Source organism: Pelophylax lessonae (genome assembly GCF_965119305.1).
Source record: "Pelophylax lessonae genome assembly, chromosome: 4".
Classification (NCBI taxonomy): Eukaryota; Metazoa; Chordata; class Amphibia; order Anura; family Ranidae; genus Pelophylax; species Pelophylax lessonae.
The window spans coordinates 670,824,468-670,841,849 of NC_138771.1; the positions used below are offsets into that span (position 1 = coordinate 670,824,468).

General features: G+C 47.4%; 1 protein-coding gene across 1 annotated transcript in view; it reads left to right on the plus strand.

Annotated features, from left to right (window-relative positions):
- LOC309554229 (E3 ubiquitin/ISG15 ligase TRIM25-like) overlaps window positions 1–8,712 on the plus strand; it is a gene marked incomplete at its 5' end in the record, with an annotated part of 201,579 nt that extends 192,867 nt beyond the window's left edge. Inside the window, one exon of the mRNA XM_082255865.1 lies at window positions 8,626–8,712. The remainder of the gene's footprint in view (window positions 1–8,625) is intronic.
- Window positions 8,713–17,382: the final 8,670 nt, after the last annotated feature.

A 17,382-nucleotide genomic window follows, 5' to 3' on the forward strand; every position in this document is an offset into this window, starting at 1 on the left:
TTTTTTTTGCATTGGTACATGTCCCCCAGGGCAGTACCCGGGTCCCCATACACTTTTTTTTTTGGGCAATTACTTGTATTTAAGCCTTTAAAATTAGGACTTTTGATTTTTCAGGTTCGAGTCCCATAGACTTTAATGGAGTTTGAATGTTCGAACAAACTTTTCTTCTGTTCACGGTGTTCTGGTGTGAACCGAACAGGGGGTGTTCAGCCCATCCCTTACCCCAACCTATAACTAGCCTTTACAGCAAGGAACAGATGGAAGGGCATTTTAACGTGAACTGTTAGACAGGGTCAGCTCGTTTTTTTGCAGGGTGGTTGGTAAATGAGCTGGGAAATTTTGTTGTTTTTTTTTTTTATCCTAGTTTTAGCTGTAAAACTTAACTTTGTATCAAACAGTAATAGGCCTGAAATGATTGATCTGAGTCGTAGGCACACTAGATCTAAAAGGGAATTTTACTCTTAAAAAAATAAAACCAAAGCCCTCAACTACAAAAAAATTGTCCAGTGGCACAATAGTTTAATAGCATCGTTTATTAGCTTATTTTTTTCAGTACCACGCTGCTTTGTCTTAAAGAAAAGTTAAAAAAATGTCAGAACTACTTGAAAACCACAACCCCACTCTCCCTGAACCCCCTCCTTTCTTTGTTTCCCCTAATTATTTCCAAAATAGTAAAAATATAAACAGCAGGTAAGTATTTGGTAGAAATGATCTAAGTTAAGCAGCAAATAGAAAGAGACAAGGTAAGTTTAATCTTGCAGCAAAACTATACTCCCACATAAGCTTATGGCTCAAAAATGCTGATAAATGCTGAATAGCTGCGTTCTTCAGTGTGTTTTTGGCATTTTCCAGCGTTTTTAAGCTTTTATCAGAGTTAGAGCATTTTTACAGCTGAAAAACTCCACTCAAAACTCACTTGTTCTGGGGGAGTTTCCAGATAGAAAATACCCCTGCCAAAAACTGCTGATAACAGCCTATGTGTGCATGGACACATAGGATAACATGCTGGGGAATTTATTGGTTGCAGAAAAAAACGTGTGTAGCCAAAAACAGCAGTTGTAATATGTCCAGTATTTATGAGGCCTAAATGTTATATGGCTTTATATGAACTCCCTACCTTTGGGTAGGGGCCAGGGGAGGACTGGGCCAAGGGGCAGGGGGGCAACTACCTCCTGGGCTGCTCTGATGCCTCTTAAAAAGGCCACACCACTTCTGCTACAGACATGCCTAAATAATTCCTGGTGGAGAGAAGTAAAAAGTCCCTGCCGCTGACCTACTGAGTGCGGGTTGAAGACAGGGACAGAGCGCAGCCCCCCCCAACCCCACAGCATGGATGGTGTAAACTGTGTCTGAGCAGAGGCCAGTTTAATGCCCCACTGGAGACTCTCCTCCCCCCGGCCAGCCCCAACCAAGCTGTCCCAACTCCCCCAACTGCCCCCTGCTTGTCAGGAACTGGGATTCAGCCGGTGAGTATATAGTACCAAGAGCAGAGCTTCAGCTTGGAATGAGGGTCAGGAGGAGGACAGGAAGAGGGAGAGTGGGAACGGGGCCCAGTCGCTGAACCATGGGCCTCTTGTTTGTAACTGCCCCCTGGGCTGAAAGTTACCAGTCTGCCCTTGGTAGGGGCACAAGCAAGGCTGTCTCCTTTCCCCTCTCCACCTTAGAACTCTTAGCTACTGCCACTAAAAATTAGGAATGAGCTGCTGGTTCAGTCCAAACCCATGTTTGGACCAAATTCTGCTGGTTCAGAGGTTCGGCAAATGGCCAAAGTAAATGGGTGTTCGGACAGGTCGACAGCTACAGTGGGGTATTGCTACAGCAGGTAAATGTTACAGCTTTCCACTCAGGCTGGTTGTTAGGAAGCTGGTGGCCACCAGCATCCTAACAACTATCAACCATCCCTACCTGGTCCTTTGAGCCGGGGATTCCCAGCTGACGGGTTAATGGAAACAAAGGATTGTGTCCCCCCAATTTATTCAGATCTGGTATGTATTCTAAGGGGAAACCCAAAGAATGGCTATTGAATAGCATGCAAGATGGTGTATGACTTCTAAAAGACTCCACAAAATGTTCTCTGGAGTACAGCACACATTCGTGAGATGAATTTGAACACACTTTCTGGAGTTGAAGAGTACTACAACCTCTATGGTGCAGTATGACATCCTTGATGGCACATCTAGCAGCCCAAACTGTATCTCTATCACTGCCCATATGGCTACTATTCACTGAGATTCCCACCTTACCATCTTATTGTGAAAAATATTACGGTACATATTTTATTAAGTGCTGTACAATGGGCCACTGCCTAAAATTGGTGTTCCCAAAGAGCCCTACTTTGTTTTCTTAAACATCTATTAATAAATTATGAGTTTATTGTTCATCATCTAAAGCTTTTATCTGTAGCAGTAATGAGTTTTGTCTGTTTCCTTCACTAGACCTGGAGGGTAAAATGTTTGTCTTCCCCAAAGCAACCAACACAGCTCATGTCATTCTAAGACCAAATATAACAAGGCCATTGCAGAAAGTCAGCGCTTGTCTACATACCTACAGTGAACTTTTACGCGGCTATGCCCTCTTGTCTGGCGCTACTTCAAGATACTTTGAGGCTTTATTAATCATGCTTCACCCTCCAGACACCCATAATGTATATGTAAACAATGGACTTGTTGTTTTCAAGACAAACCCAGAACCTCTGGACTGGAGGCACACCTGTGTGACTTGGGACTCCAGCACTGGGTTGACCCAACTTTGGGTCAATGGAAATCTTTATCCCGGAGGAGTCTCTAGTAAAGGATCTTCTATCACAGCTGAAACATTCCTTATTCTGGGACAGGAACAAGATTCTTTTGGTGGAGGGTTTGATGCATCTCAGTCATTGGTTGGTGAAATAAGTGATGTCCACATGTGGGATTATGTCCTGACTCCAGAAGACATTCAGAGAGTCATCTCAGGTGATCTCCATGGAAATATCCTAAACTGGAAGTCTCTACTCTATCAAATTAAAGGGGAAGTTCTTGTCCAACCAAAAAATATGCGTAAGTCTGCCATCCTAATTATTTACACATCTTAACCTCCCTGGCGGTATGATTATGTCTGGAAGTTCATACCAAAAGCGGTACAATTATTTTCATGGAAATTTGGCGTTATGTATTATAGGCCTACAATTCTTAGTAATTACTGACTTAAACCTGAGCAAAACAGGACTCTAGTAGACATCCCAGATGTGATAAATTTTGAAACACAAAATCATGAATTATAATCTCCTAAATAATGTAATTTTATTCAATAATGCAGTAAATAAGGAAATTTGTCAAAGAAAGAAAATTCAATACAAATGCTGCGTGTGATAAATCTTGAAACAAGGAACTACACAAAGTCCAACGTCACAGTCAGGACAAAGGAACCTAGTTTCCTTTCGGACTTTCTTTCCATTTCTATCGCGTTTCGAGCAGCAAACAACACACATCCTGGTTGGTGCTGCCTTTTTTGCAGTTGGCGGAATATAGTCTGCAAAGTGACGGCCGGTCAGACGCTCTGGGTTGACCACGTCAACAGCGCGACGTCCAGGTCTATCTTCAACTCCTGATGGTGTCTGGTACTTTGCAAAAATCTGCTCAGCCACCTTCCAGACAAACTCGGAATGAGCAAGAGGGTTTTCACTGTTGGCTTTGTGCAGGATGTAAGCGTTCCATAGACATTGTTCCAGAAGATGTCTAAATATTTTTTTATAGTATTTTTTTTGCTGTTTTCGTACAGCGGGATAGAAGGTCATGGCCTGATCGGCTCTGCCCACACCTCCCATTGTTTTGTTATAGTCAATTACGACCTGTGGTTTCAGCACATCAGTCCCACGTTTTGTATGGACCTTGGCAGTGGAGGTAGTGTGAACAGTGCTCATAAGACACACATCCTTCTTGTCTCTCCATCTCATTGCCATCATCTTTCCCTTCTGCCAGGCAACCATTTCTCCGGTTTTTAGTTTTTTTTTGGCAAAAAAAGATGGCATGTCTCGACGGTTAGGCCGAACGGTACCATATGCGTCGGTTCTATTTTGTAGCAAAACATCATATAGTTCCGGTGAGGTATAGAAGTTGTCCGTCGTCAAACAATATCCCTGGTTCAGCAAGGGGTCAAGAAGTGTCAGGACGGATGATGTGGCAATCCCATAGTCGCTGTACCTGGGGTTGAATTTAGTGCCTTTGCTGGTGTAAATTATGGAATTCCATATGTACCCCGTGGATGACTCGCAGAGCATATATGATTTGATGCCAAACCACGCTCTTTTTGATGCGATGTACTGAATCCAACTTAGGCGACCTTTGTAGGCCATCAAACTCTCATCCACGCTGATGTCCCTTTCTGGCACGTAGGTCCGCTGGAAATTTCCCACAATAAGTTGCCATACCTCCCAGATCTTTTTCAGTTTGGGCGCAGGATGCGTGGCCTCATCAAACTCCTCATTGTTTGTGAAGTGCAAATACTTCATAATCAGGGAGAAGCGATACTCAGACATCACGGTCCCAAAGAACGGTGTGGCCAGTAACCTGTTGGTGGTCCAGTACCATTTTTGGAACGGTTTCCCCACCAACCCCTGAAGAAAGAGGAGTCCCATAAACAGCCACATGTCCTCTTTCGTTACCGGTTCCCACCTTCTGCTTCGGGAAAGCCTGGCATGCAGCGTTGCGGATTGCTGCTGTTGGTAACGATTCGTCTCGGCGACAATTAATTCAATTACCTCCTCAGTGAGGAATAATTGCAGGTAGGCCAGAGGATTGTCACGCTCGACATCTACCTTCATCCCAGGTGATCTGGTGAAGGGGAATCTTGGGGGCGCTACCTGGTCCGCATCGCAATCAATAGCGCACCAAGTGCGCACATCGCTGAGGTCAGGGTCATCGCCGTTCTCACTTGCCAGATCCGTGTCAGTGTCAGTGTCGGACGACAAATCACCGCATGACTCGCTATCGCTCACTTCCGCGAGCACCTCCGGGTCGCTGTCGCTGCCGCTGTCACTCAGCTGGTCCAAAAGCGGTTTAGACTGGCGCTTTTTTGATGCCATAATATATTTTTTTTTTTTGGGCACAAAGTTTACTGAAGAGAGGGGCACTGTAATGTCAGATCTGAGGTGATCTGTGGTGATACAGTGTAATCCTATCAGATTACAGTGTATCACCTCTTTTATTTTGTTTCACTTTTCAAAACTCCCGCCCAGTTCCGCTCCCGTGCGCCGCCTCTGCTCGCAGGGAACGGAACCAGGAAGTCAGATGCCGGTCACCCGGCGATCGGAGCGAAGGACATCGCTGGATCGCCGGGACAAGGTAAGTGGAATGCTTCTGGGAGCCAAGGGAGGCTCCGCTGGCACTCTGCAACTCTACCCCGAGCGTGACTTGGGGTTACCGCTCGGGGTCAACCCCGAGTCACGCTCGGGATTACCGCCTAGGAGGTTAATTATTAAGATCCTCCAACGCTCAGTACAGAATTATACTGAAAATGATGATTGAACTGTGATCCCCATTAACCGCTTGCCGACTACTCACAGTATATTTACTGCGGCAGTCAGCCCCTCACAGGCAGAGCGACGTAGGTCTACGTCGCTAGCCTGTGAGGCTCTGGGGAGTGAGCGCGCGCCGCCGGAGGCGCGCTCCCGCTCCCGCGCGGTCACGGACCCCCCCACGCGTGTGACCGGCGGACCCGATGGCCGTCGATCACTCTGCGATCGTCGGGGGAGAGGAAGAAAGTCAGGCGGCTAGTGTAAACAAGCCACCTGTCATTCTCCCCGGTGTAGAAACACCGATCACACGGTTTTACAATGTACAACCGTTGATCAGTGTAACTACACCTCAAGCCACAGCCAATCACAGTAAGAATCACGCCCCTAGGGACACACACAGCCCCTCCCTCTCAAATAAAGTTAACCCCTTCACTACGAGTGTATTTTTACAGTATCAGTGCATATGTATAGCACTGATTACTGTAGAAATGTCACTGGTAACCCCAAAAGTGTCAAAAATGTCAGTCAAGGGTCCGATCTGTCCGCCCCAATGTTGCAGTACTGCAAAAAAAATCGCAGATCGCCGCCATTACGCGTTAAAAAAAAAAACAACAAAAATGACAAAAATCTTTCCCTTTGTTAGTAAACGCGATAACTTTTGCGCAAACCAATAAAAATACGCTTTTTGCGATTTTTTTTTACCAAACATATGTAGCATAAAACAAATTGGCCGAAAATGTTAAAAAATTTTGATTTTTACATTTTTTTTGGGGGGGAATTTCATATAAAAAAATGTGAAAAATATTGTTATTTTTGCAAAATTGACGCTCTTTTTTTGTTTATAGCGCAAAAAATAAAAATTTCACAGGTGATCAAATACCATGCGACGCTGTACCTAAACGAATTTGACGCCAAATTCGTTTAGGTACAGCGTCGCATGGCCGCGCAATTGTCCGTTAAAGTCACGCAGTGTCGAATCGCAAAATACCCCCTGGTCTTTTAGCAGCCAAATCCTCCGGGGCTTAAGTGGTTAACAATGAGAGGTGACAATACCAATTATAGGTAAAACAAAATTACAGAACAAGGAGTTGAGGTTCTTTTGGAGCAACAAGGGCAACCAAAAATTGTAAACAAGGTTCCCATTAATGAGAGTTTATTAAGTCCTAATATAAAACTTCTCTCCTGTGCTTCTATACTCTTGTTAATTTTTTTTTTTTTTTTTTATTTAATTCAAAACTATATATTGTATCATAAATTATACAAAACCACACATAATCTATATACAAACGCCATTCTTTCTGCATCTGTTCCTTGTACTAAAACTCTTTCAGTGGTAGAAAAATGACGGCTGAAATCTAAAAAAAAAAAAAAATATTTGTTCAAATGTACAACAGTGCATTAAAGTTGAACTTCAGGGAAATGAAATGTATACCATTGCAGTGTCTGCTCCAAAGGTCCTGTATTGTAGGTGAGGGTGCCTTGGGACCACCCAAAGGATGGGTCATCAAAGAGAACAGATGAGTGTTGACTGCCAGGGGAGTGAGAGATAAGTAAGTAAAAGTACTTGTTGTTGGTACCAGAGGCGTAACTAGAACCTTCAGGGCCCTGATGCAAGAAATAATGAAGGGCCCCCCAGACCCCTGGCCGGGGCCCTTACCTTCAAGCCCAGGGCTCTTCCCACTAATCCTCGGGCTCTTTACACGCGTTGCATGGCCTTTTATTACGGTCCCGCAGCAGGATTCTTTCACAAGTTCTGCAGTGGGCCCCCTTCCTGCAATCTTGTGGGCCCCCTTGCTGCAATCTTGGGGCCTCCCCACAGTGGTGCAATGCCAGGGTCCGGTCGCAAGTGTGACCTTTGCGATCCTGGAAGTTCACCCACTGGTTTGCTACCGGGCCCCCTGGAGCATGGGGCCCGGTAGCGATTGCAACCCCTGCAACCCCTGTAGTTACGCCCCTGGTTGGTACCCTAGTCAAAAAGCAGCACTTACCTTTTGCAGTGTGTACGTGGGGGGGAAGGGGGGTAGTTTTTCATATTCCTGGAGTTCAGCTTTAACATACTGATGAAATGCACCTAATGTATATCATTTTTACTGATGGATTATTGAATGTGCCATTTTAGACACCTGATAGTTTTAGGACTCCTATACTTCTACAATGTAGGTCTTTATTTTCATTAAGATGCTAGTAGAACATTTGGAGATAAAAGTAAGTCTCTTGATTGGCCAACTGAGAAGATGACTGAGGTCATCTGCCAAAACACTTTAGTTCCTGAGCCTGAAGGCCACATATACACAAAACCAGTGCTTTTTTTCTCAGAGAATAGGTGCAGGAACTCCCCTTTTCTAAGTCACTTCGTATCTCCGCCCCCCTACCCACCTCCGAGCACTGACCCTTGGTTCCACCCCAACCCACCTCTGAGCACCGTTTCTTGGTTCCACACCCTACCCAACTCCTAGTACGGCCCCTTTTAGAGAATATAGAGCAAAGTATCATTTTGTTGTGTTAAGTAATGTTTATGGAATTTGGTCATGATAACAAGACAAGCAATAAAATAGATCCTTGCCAGCAGCACTAGACCCCACGCCAGCAGCAATAGACCACCCCTCCCTGGCAACAATAGACCCCCCCAGCAGCAATAGACTCCCCTGGCAACAAAAGACCCCCCAGCAACAACAACAAATCTCCCAGCAGCCAGCATCAATAGACTCCCCAGCAGCCAGCAAAAGGAGACTTCTTCTTAAACAGTGGATCCCTTCCAGCAACAATTGACCCCACAATAACAAAAAAATCTTCCACCAGCAAAAATTGATTGCCATGCAAAAATAGATCCTCTCCAGCAACAATAGATACTCCAGCACCCAGCATCAGTGAACCCTCCCTTCACACCCCAGCACCCCTTGCCATTGTTAACATTTAGTGCTAGAAGTGCCGGAACTGCGTTCCCCCGCGTTCCCACTGAAAAAAAGCCCTGCACAAAACAAAAAGGAATATATCGATGTTCCTGAGACATTTGGGAGTATCCTATTGATTTTTTTTCTAAATTCTACTATTTATAAATAAATTAAAAGTTTAATATTCATCGTCTAAAGCTTTGATTTGTAGCAGCATTGATCTTCATTTGTTTTCTTCCCTAGACTTGGAGAGTAAAGTCTTCGTCTTCCCCAAAGAAACCGACACAGCTCATGTCATTCTAAGACCTACAATTACAGAGCCATTGCAGAAAGTCAGCGTCTGTCTACGTTCTTATACCGACCTTTCCCGCCCCTATACACCCTTCTCTCTTGCTACTCCCTGGAAGGACAATGCCTTTATGATCTACTTTAAGCCTCCAAATACTTGTTCTGTATATATCAATCAGGAAGTCACTAATTTTAAGACAAACTATGAGTCTTTGGACTGGAGGCACATCTGTGTGACATGGGACTCCAATACTGGAGTGGTCCAACTTTGGGTCAATGGCAAACTCTACCCCAGAAGAGTCTCCATGAAAGGGTCTTCTATCGCAGCTGAAACCAGCATCGTTCTGGGGCAGGAACAAGATACATATGGTGGAAAGTTTGATGCTTCTCAGTCATTGGTTGGTGAAATAGGTGACGTCCACATGTGGGATTATGTCCTGACTCCAGGAGATGTACAAAAGGTCATCTCTGGTGGTCTCTTTGGAAATGTTATTAATTGGAAGTATCTAGTCTTTGAAATCAAAGGAGGAGTTCTCATCCAGCCCAAACCTTAATGTTACCAGCTTATAATCTTCACCTTGGGGTTGATTTACTAAAGACAAAGAGGCTGCTCACTTTGCAAGGAAATTTTCCTTAGAATATGAGAAGAAGCTCTGCTGATTTCCATCATTTCATTTGGAGGCACATCTGTGCGACCTGGAACTCCGATATGGACTGGTTCAGTTTTGAGTCAATGGGAAACTCAGTGGTGAAGCTCTGCTGACTTCCATCCTCCAATCATTTTTCAATTAAAACTACAGCTATTTTCCTTGCATTGTATTTTTTACAAAGCGAATTGTCATCACATTCACCAAGCTAAGTGAAAATTCTCCAGTAAACTGAACCACCTGTTTGCCTTTAGTATATGAGCCCCTCTGTTTTTAAGACTCCCAAACTGCTGGTTCTGAATTACATTGAAAAACGGAATTTTTGTAAAATCTTACCTGTAAAATTCCTTTCTCTGAGTCCTCCGACAGTCGCCGCCTCTTCATATTCGTCACATATGGGGTATCAGACTTTGCTCCGAAGGAGTAGCTAGGCAACAGAATATGTTAACAATAAAGCTTTTAACATATCCCACCCTCAAGGGGTGGTCCCCTCAGTCAATACCCTCCTACTTCCTGCAACCATATCTCAGTTTTAGTGGAATAGCAGTAGAGTATACAACCAAACCCCAAAAGAGGGGCGGGGGCGGCGACTGTCGGAGGACTCAGAGAAAGGAATTTTACAGGTAAGATTTTACAAAAATTCCGTTTTCTCTTACGTCCTCCGACAGTCGCCGCCTCTTCATATTCGTCACATATGGGGACGTCCCAAAGCAGTGCAAACATGAGGGGTGGGAAACGCATCCGCGCCGAAAAGGCAACGCAGTCTCCGCATCAAAGAAAGGAACCTTACCAAAGGAAGGAAACCAGCTGGGCAACAGCAAAAAACAAGTGCTCAACAGGAGCAACAACCCAGGAAAAGACAAAAAAAACAGGGGATACAAAAAACTATCCCAACAGCCAGGAGTCCCCAACAAGGGACCCTATGGAACAGCCGCACTAAGAACCTTGCGGCCAAAGGAAGCATCCGCCGATGCCTGAACATCTACTTTGTAGAATTTTGTGAAAGTGTGCACGGTCGACCAGGTCGCCGCCTTACACACCTGGGCTACAGAAGCCCCATGACGACAGGCCCAAGACGTACTCAAAGATCCAGTAGAGTGCGCCTTCACAGGGACAGGAGGAGCCTTACCCTGCAAGGCATAGGCCTGTTCAATGGTCTGCCTGATCCATTTGGCGATGGTAGAGGCCGAAGCCGCCATGCCCTTCCGAGGACCCTCTGGAAGAACAAACAAGGAGTCAGTCTTACGAAAAGACTCAGTCGATTTAAGGTAAACCCTTATCGCCCGAACAACATCCAGAGAATGCAATCTCACCTCCTTTGGATGTTTAGGCTTCGCGCACAGCGAAGGCAAGACAATATCCTCATTAAGATGGAATTCCGAAACTCGTTTCGGAAGAAAAGAAGGATTAGGTCGCAAGACCACCTTATCCAAATGAATAACCAGGTACGGAGACTTGCAGGACAAAGCCGCCAGCTCCGACACTCTGCGAGCCGAAGTGATCGCCACCAAAAAGGCGACCTTTTTGGACAACATAGACAACGAGATCTCCCTGATCTGTTCAAAAGGAGCACGTTGTAACACAGATAGAACGAGATTCAAGTCCCAAGGGGCAAAGGATCCCTCCTAGGAGGAACCAGATGCCGCACACCCTGAATAAAAGTGCCAACCAAGGAGTTGGAAGCCACGGGACGTTGAAACAGAACGGCCAGCGCAGACACCTGACCCTTTATCGTAGCCAGCGCCAAACGCTGATCAACACCCGTCTGAAGAAAAGACAGCACACGGGAAACCGAGTACGTGCGGGGTGAAAACCCCCTGGACTCACACCAGGCAAAATAGGCCTTCCAAGTACGGTAATAAACCTTCCCCGAGGAAGACTTCCTCGCGTTGATCAAAGTATGAACGACCTCTGGAGAGAGACCCTTCTCCTTCAGGACCTCTGTCTCAACAGCCAGGCCGTCAAAGCCAGCGACTGTAAAGCAGGATGGTAAATCGGTCCCTGAGACAGTAGATCGTCTCGAAGAGGTAGACGCCACGGGGCGTCGACCGCCAGATTCACGAGGTCTGCGTACCAGGACCGGCGAGGCCAGTCCGGTGCCACAAGAATCACCGTGCTGCGTTCCGAGTGGAACCTGCGAAGGAACCTGGACAGCAACTGAATCGGTGGGAACGCGTACATCAGCCTGTACTGATGCCACGGGGCCACTAACGCGTCCGACGCGTCTGCCCGAGGGTCGCGCGTCCTTGCCACGAACCTTCTCACCTTGTTGTTGAGACGAGACGCGAACAGGTCCACATCTGGAAGACCCCACTTCGCGCACAACATCTGGAAGACAGCCGGGTGAAGAGACCATTCCCCCTGATCCAGGGTCTGGCGACTCAGATAGTCCGCCTGCCAGTTCTCCACCCCCGGAATGTGAACTGCCGTTATCGCCGGGACATGAGTCTCGGCCCAAGACAGAATGTCAGCCACTTCTCGAGCCGCCCGGGCACTCCTGGTGCCCCCTTGGTGGTTGATGTAGGCCACCGCCGTGGCATTGTCCGTCTGCACCCGACCTGGGCAGCCCTGCAGCCGGTCCGTCCAGCGATGAAGACAGAGATTTATCGCACGTAATTCCAGAATGTTGATCGGAAGGGAAGACTCTCCCTCCGACCAAGTCCCCTGGGCAGACAGAACGCCCAGAACACCACCCCAGCCCGACAGGCTGGCATCCGTGGTGATCACCGTCCACGAGATAGGACGAAACGACTTGCCCCTGGACACCATCGGGGACTGGAGCCACCACAGAAGGTCTCTTCTGGTGCGATGACTCAACGAGATCTGAAGATCCAGAGATTGAGGTCGCCCGTCCCACTTGGACAGGATCTCCGCTTGTAGACTCCGCGTGTGAAACTGGGCGAAGGGAATCGCCTCGAAGGCCGAGACCATCAATCCCAGACATCTCATGCACGTCCTTAAAGACGAGTGCGGAACGTCCCTGAGGGACCCGACTTCCTCCTGAAGAGTTCTGAGTTTGTCTTCCGGCAGGAAGACCTTCGCTTGTACCGAGTCCAGAATCATTACCAGGTAGGGAAGACGAACCGACGGACTCAGCGTCGACTTTGGAAAATTTATCGTCCAACCAAACTCCTGTAGAGTTTGCATCGTGACAGACAGGTCCTCCTCCAGACCCTGGCTGGTCGCAGACCGAACCAGGATGTCGTCTAGATACCCCAGGACAGAAATGCCCTGGGCCCTCAACAATGCCAGAACCGGTGCAAGCACCTTGGTGAAGACCCGCGGAGCCGAGGCGAGACCAAAAGGCAACGCCACGAACTGGTAGTGATCCTCCGCAATGGCGAATCGAAGGTACCTCTGGTGACCTTCGAAAATGGGGATGTGAAGGTACGCATCCTTCAAATCGATGGAGGCCATGAATTCCCCCGGAACCAGGGCAGCCACCACCGACCGCAGGGATTCCATGCGGAACTTGCGAACCCGCACAGAGCGGTTCAGAGCCTTCAAGTCCAGAATTGGACGAACCTTGCCCTCCTTCCTGGGCACGGTGAACAGATTGGAATAAAACCCCCGAAATCTGTCCCGATGAGGCACCGGAACCACCACTCCCTGAGCCCTCAGGTCCCGCACCGCCAGGTGCAGGTCCCGCAAACGCTCTGGAGACAGTTGAAGATTTGAGGGAAAAAATCTGCTCTCCGGCCGAGAGAGAAACTCGATCTTGTAACCAGATCGAACGATTTCCTGAACACATCTGTCCCGCACACGGGCCAACCAGGGCTGAAGAAAACCGAGCAAGCGTTCCCCCACCCCAAAACTGGGTGAGGGCGCCCCTTCAGGCCGCACTGTTATGGGCTGCAGATCCGGATTGGCCGGACTTCTGTTTACCAGACCAGGGCTTCTTCTGAGAGCCTTGACCTTTGAACGGCTTGCCCTTGTAGTGCGGCCGAAAGGCACGAAAGGACCCCTGAGGGGGCCGAAAATTAGCATGCTTCTTCCCAGAAGCCCCCTTAGCTTTGGGGAAATGGGGCAAGAGAGTGCTCTTACCCCCGGTGATCCCCTTAATCAACACATCCAGGGACTCCCCAAAAAGACGAGACCCATCATAAGGCAGATTGGCTAAGGTCTTACGTGAAGACTGGTCCACCGACCAACATTTTAACCAAATCAGGCGGCGAGACAACACCGCCACACTGTGCACACGTGCAGCCAACGGAACCAGGTCCAGGTCCGCATCACACAGATACATGACACCCTGGTGGATTTGATCCACCATATCAAGGGTCGCCGGTGAGGCCGAATCGGCCACTAGGACGCGCCGAAGCATCTGCGTCCAACTTGCGATCGCCTGGGCCGCCATGAGAGAAGCAAACAGAGCCTTAAGCATAGAACCCGTAACAGAATAAGTATGACGGGTAAGAGACTCCAGTCTCCTATCCGTGGCGTCACGGAACACAGGGGAATCCTCTGCAGGAATCGCAGTGGCTTTGTTTAAAACCGCAATTGCGTGATCCACTGGGGGTGGCACACACCACCTTTCATCAGTGGAAGGCGAGAAAGGATAACGCAGCTTGAATCTACTTGGTACAGCAAAAGGTTTGCGTAGATTGCGCCATTGTTCCTTAACAGCGCGCTGAAAATCATCATTGCAGGGAAAAACCTGCGGTGTCCTGCGTTTTCTCTGCATCCCATAAGCCGCCAAGGCGGCGGGGGGACACACCTCATCCTGCAAACGCAGCGTTTGCTTTATGGAAGCAATCAACTCATCCATGATTGCAAGCTCTTCAGGCGAGCCAGGGGGAGAATTATCAACCCCCTCAACTTCAGCCTCCACCTCAGACCCTATTAGATCAAGAGAGGAGCGGGACCCCGATAAGGAGGCCCCCGCCATAACAGCCCTATCACCTTCACCCTCAGAATCAGAGGAAAGAGCAACTCTGGGCCTTTTAGTAGATTGAGCAGCCACCAGCATCTGCACCTGAGCAGCAAGGCCAGCCACAATAGTGGCCAAATCCCCCCCTGGGGGGGAGACAGCGGTCCCCTGGCTTTCCACCAAGGCTGTAGGAAACTTTCCCTCCTGAGAATCCATTGCCCCTGTAATGCCAGACAACAAAGGGTCAACTGCCCCTTTTAAGCAAGCGCGGCAAGCGCAGCCCACCGCACCACACTCAAGCACAATAAGACCCCCACAGGGAATATGCAAACTGAACACAGGCAATGGATAGCAAGAACAGAAGGGTAAAACCTGAGGAGACCCTCGCCGCTGCTGCTGCCTCGATCGGTGTTCCTGGAAAGAGGAAGTGATGCTGCCAGGGCGCTCTATGTAAGCCTATGGAGGCTACAAGAAAATGGCCGCCATGCATGTAAAACATGCGGCCGGAGCGGGTGTAGGCAAAATGGCGCCGTTTGGCGCCGAAACCGCCGCTCCACAGTGCAGTAAAAAACACACATTACATTCCAGTATCAGAATACATGTCAGATCGCCGCAGCGATCGCTGTATAGTGCCCAAACATGCCAAAAAACATGCCCCACAGCACACAGCTTCACACACTGATCAGCCTGACACAGACAGTGTCACACATCTCCCCCCCCCCCCCTTGCAGCCCACAGCATGCAGCCGAGAGATAGGGAGACAAGCAGTGTGATTAAAGGCAGGTTACACAGTCCCAGACTGACACCCCCCCAGACAGACAGGTCCCCACATAAATACACTTACCTCACATGGCGTGGGGGACCCGCACAGGCGAACAAGCCGCTGCACATGAGGCAGGGAGAGTCGCATTCAAGACGCACAAAATGGGGGTTAAGAAACCGCACAGCGTCCAGTGAGGTAGCCACCTCACCAATCATCCCTGCACCGAACAGGGATGGGTCGTTCACTGTGCCAGGAGCGTTACCTGGCTGAACGCTCGATGGCAGACTGGGAAGCCACTGACCCACGACCTGCTATCAGGGGGATCAGCCCGAGACCCAGTCTGCATGATCCTCTTCATCCGAAGAACTAACTAACGCTGACAAAAACAACAGCTAAGTAAAGGTAGAGAGAAAACTCAAACAAAATTTTAAAAAGAAGAAAGAGTCTGGGGCAGAAAGCCCCAGCACAGAAAAAGACAGCCACTCCTGACAAGCTAGACATTAAAACTGAGATATGGTTGCAGGAAGTAGGAGGGTATTGACTGAGGGGACCACCCCTTGAGGGTGGGATATGTTAAAAGCTTTATTGTTAACATATTCTGTTGCCTAGCTACTCCTTCGGAGCAAAGTCTAATACCCCATATGTGACGAATATGAAGAGGCGGCGACTGTCGGAGGACGTAAGAGAAATTATGATTTACTTGTCATCAACAATGAGAGCCGGAAATGACAAGTAAAGATCAAACAATCAATGTATTGAGGGCCTCATCTTAACTAAAGCACAAGAGAAGAGTAAACAAGATTCCAAATGATAGGAGTTTTTTTTCAATGTTCCTTTCTTGAAATTTTATTAACGTGTTAAAAGTAATAAATAGTCACATAAACAATAAGAAATAAAATACATGGGAGCAAAATACTAGCTGCATTCTTTCTGTGTTTTTATTGTGTTCTTATATCTGAAATAGAATGGGTTAGTTTAAATTAATTTCACCCCTTCCTTCTACTTCAAGTATATGTAGGAGGTGAAATGGGTTACAATCAAAGAGGAGATTCCTTGAACACCCCCAGCCTAGCAGAGGGGGAAATAAATGTGGCAACTCTGATCTGGTAAGTCCAAGAATAATCACTGCACTGTGCTTGCCTGATGAAGGGGCCCTGCGTGGCTCCAAAACGTTGTTGTATACTTATCATGTTACCATTGCATAAAGCTTTGGACCCTTTAGAGGAATCCTTGGTGTCCTGATGACGTTTCTTCACTTTGAGTATCTACGGTTTCCAACCTATGGTCATCACATCACCCAGCATCCCTGCACAGCCGGTTATATTGAATGTGTGCTTAACCACTTTACCACCGGAGGATTTTGCTGTCTTTTACGTCTGGGCCACTTTATGCGATTCGCCGCTGTGCGACTTTAACTGACAATTGCGCTGTCATGCAACGCCGTACCCAAATTAAATTTACGTCCTTTTTTTCTCACAAACAGAGCTTTCTTTTGGTGGTATTTGATCACCTGTGCAATTTTTACTTTTTGCGCTATAAACAAAAAAAGAGCGACAATTTTGAAAAAATAAAATTTTCACATTTTTTTGTATGAAATTCCCCCCCAAAAAAATGTAAAAATCAAAATTTTTTATCATTTTAGGCCAATTTGTTTTCTGCTACATATTTTTGGTAAAAAAAAATCGCAATAAGCGTATTTTGATTGTTTTGCGCAAAAGTTATTGCGTTTACTAAGTAAGGGAAAGATTTCTGTTTTTGGTGGTTTTTTTTTAACGAGTAATGGCGGCGATCTGCGATTTTTTTTGCGGGACTGCGACATTGCGGTGGACAGATCAGACCCTTGACTGACATTTTTGACACTTTTGGGGGTACCGGTGACATTACTACAGTAATCAGTGCTATAAATATGCACTGTTACTGTAAAAATGACACTGGCAGGGAAGGGGTTCATTTTATTGGAGAGGGAGGGGTTAATATATGCCTGGTGCTTACATGTGTGGGGGGAGGTGACTGAGTGACACAGGGACAGGTCGCAGGTTCAGCTATACTGAACCCTGCAATCTGACCCTGCCTGTCATTTAGGAGATCCGCCCACTTTGTTTACACAAGCGGGCGGATCTCCAGACTCGATTCCCCGATGATCGGGGAAGAGCAGCGGGAGCGAGCCTCCTGCGGCGCGCGTGCGCCGCCAAGAGAGGGGAATGTCTGCCGACGTAGGTCTACGTTATCGAACCACTTGCAAACAGCTGCAGTACAGCTCTAGTGAGCAGCAGTAAAGTGGTTAAAGAATATTGTGTTTGAGCTCTGTGATTGGTCACAGTGATCACAGGGAACTGACAGGGCCAATCACAGCCCTTCTTTAGCATGTAATTAGCTGTGGCAAATCAGAGCTAATCACAACAGTAAACACTGAATAAATAGTTTTCATTTAG